Source organism: Nematolebias whitei, chromosome 16, assembly GCF_014905685.2.
Source record: "Nematolebias whitei isolate Nwh7 chromosome 16, NemWhi1, whole genome shotgun sequence".
NCBI lineage: Eukaryota > Metazoa > Chordata > Actinopteri > Cyprinodontiformes > Rivulidae > Nematolebias > Nematolebias whitei.
Genome location: NC_056513.1, coordinates 17,544,240 through 17,546,865, shown reverse-complemented (window position 1 = coordinate 17,546,865; position 2,626 = coordinate 17,544,240). Strand labels below are relative to the sequence as shown.

At 35.6% G+C, this 2,626-nt stretch overlaps 1 protein-coding gene across 1 annotated transcript in view; it reads left to right on the top strand.

Moving 5' to 3' along the window:
• Nucleotides 1–2,626, top strand: part of tmod1 (tropomodulin 1) — a 307,955-nt gene that overhangs the window by 301,723 nt on the left and 3,606 nt on the right. The gene's annotated exons all lie outside the window — the stretch shown is intronic.

Genomic DNA, 2,626 nt, shown 5'->3' with positions numbered 1-2,626 from the left:
GAGGATGACTGCTCTAGCCACTGTTCTATCGATCGCTATATATATATATATATATATATATACACAGTACAGTATCTTGGTTGTGATGTAATTTCCAACCCTAGGTTTTAACTATTTAAAAAGGCAACAAATCTTGTCATCAAAAGTTCACACTGTTATATTTTGTATTTTGAATGTATTTCACTAAATGTCTGTGAGGTGTAGACTCATGACATGAAGGTAGGAGATTTTTAAATAAGCCAGTCTCTCTGTACCACTGGATCAAAATCAGTTGCAACATCTGACCCGGCTCCACAGACAGTTTGTGGATCGCAATAACCTAAAATGGCATAATTAAAAACTAAGTTTATCAAATGAACCATTTACCTTCCAGTAATCAGCAGATCTTGTACAAAAGCCAAAGCCGTACTTTCCTTATCTGTATTAACACCAGCCTGTCTCTGGGGGCGCGCACACACTCAAACGCACACATGGTGGAAGTAATTACAGCAAGTGGAGCTAAATTGAAGTATATTGAACTCATCTCTCACACGGCTCCGCTCTGTCGATAGATCACTCGCCAAGCGCTTATTGACTGCTGCAAAAACCTCCTCTCTGCACACACAACTTAGAGAAAGATGCAAGATGTTTTTTTTTTTTAAATCAAAATGTATAAAAACAACAATTTTGCTCCAATTTTTTCTTCTGTCCTCTTGCTTCTTCACAGCTTTCCTCTTCCTTTACTCATCTACTCTTCTGTTTCTTCTCATATTTCCAACAGTTTTCTCCTCTCATGCCAAATCCGTTTATCGCTCTCCGTCTTGCAGGAGAAGTAATGATTTTAGCTAAATGAAAGTCTTGCTCTTCCCCACCCCACTAGATTAGCAGATCAATGCAACAGTATTTGTGTGCAGAGATTCCTCCACAGACTGTACAGTCATCATAAAATACCCAATACCTCGGCTCATGACAGGGAGGACACGGCTCTGGAAGGGCGAGAGCAAAAACCAAGTGACAGCAGAGATTTCCCACAAACAGTAGGGGAGTAGAAGTCATGGATTTTTACTGAATAATTGGTGGGAATTTTCCACAGGGTCTTGACATGACAAATGTGTGTCAAATGCATCATTGATGGTGGAGGAGAATAACCTCCGTTGCTCCTCTGAAAGGCTTTTCCCCCGTGTCGTTAGTCCCCTCTGCTTAATGTGAATTCACTTGAAGATTAATTGATTATCTCCCTTGTGAAATCAATCCAAAGTGGGTTTCCATGTATTTGCTTTGCACTGTGTAACTGTGCTTCAGCTCAAAGAAAAAAAAAAAAATCTTTAATTGCTGGCCTCTTTTCTTGAATCTGTTGTATGGGTTATTGTTGCGGATGCACGTCTTTAATGACTGAGAAACTTTTATCGATGCTGAAATCTGCTTTGCAGTTGAATTCTTTGGCTTAGATTTTGTCTAAAGAATTCTTTATTTCCTTTCATGGTTACTTAAATTTAGAATTTTACTGAAGCGAAAATAAACTCTTTTTTTTTTCAGTCTTACTAGCAGTGGCCTCTTTTTGAAAAGTAGGAGAAAAAATATCCAATTCAGCATTTTTATTAGGGCTACATAAGTTCACATTATTTTAAAATCAAAATCAGTACCTCTTTTTTTTGTTTGTTTGTTTGTTTTATTTACTGTTGCTTTGACTTTTATTTGAATTTTAGTTATTACGGTAGCTCTATGTATTCATTAATATACTTGTGTACTTTTTACTGTGCTTTGAGGCTGAGTGTTTAAAATCATATTCACCACACTTCTTGTTGATTTCTCTTCAGTCTTTCACACGTTTGGTTGAAACAAATATAACTTTAGGAAACTTTATTTTCATTTTATTTACAAAAGGTTGTAAGTACCCTTAAATTGCTTTAAAATGAGACATATTTACATTACAAAATATTTCCTTATTACAAATGTAATTGTGTTTTTGCCGTTATTAAGTATTTGTAATGAAATCAGTTGTTATAAATACTAACCTTTTCATTTATTTTGATTAGAAAACCAACCTTTTAGTAAATTGTTCCTTATTTGTATTGTTTTCGCCTCAGATTTCTGATATTCTGATATTAAAGTTAGAATTCTGAAAAACAAACAAACAAACAAATAAATAAATAAATAAAACTTAGAGCCACCATGGCCCCAATCCTCTTCTGTACAATGCATATCGAGCTATAAGCGATGAACTTTTTGGGTCACTCTAATTCTAGATGGTTACCACAGCAACACTAGCTAACACAAAAATGGCTACCTCTGTCAATTTTCAAGACACTGAGCTCACATTTGATGTGGTAGGATTTAAATGTCACCCCAACTTGTGCTCCATGCAATAACGTCTTGCAGAACTTTATTTAATTTTTTCAAGCTTGAACATTATAAATTGGATTTACGTTGCAAATTATATCAACAGCCAGAGATTTTGATAAACCATCCAACTCATAGGATGTCTATCCGATTGACTTTAGGAGCCAATCAAATCAAGATGGCCTCTACAGCCATCTGACCAAGAGCAAAAATGTCCATAATTCAGTCATTTTTACAGATTATTTGTTAAAACTATGTGTGGTAAGAGCACACACACACACACACACACACACACACACACACACAC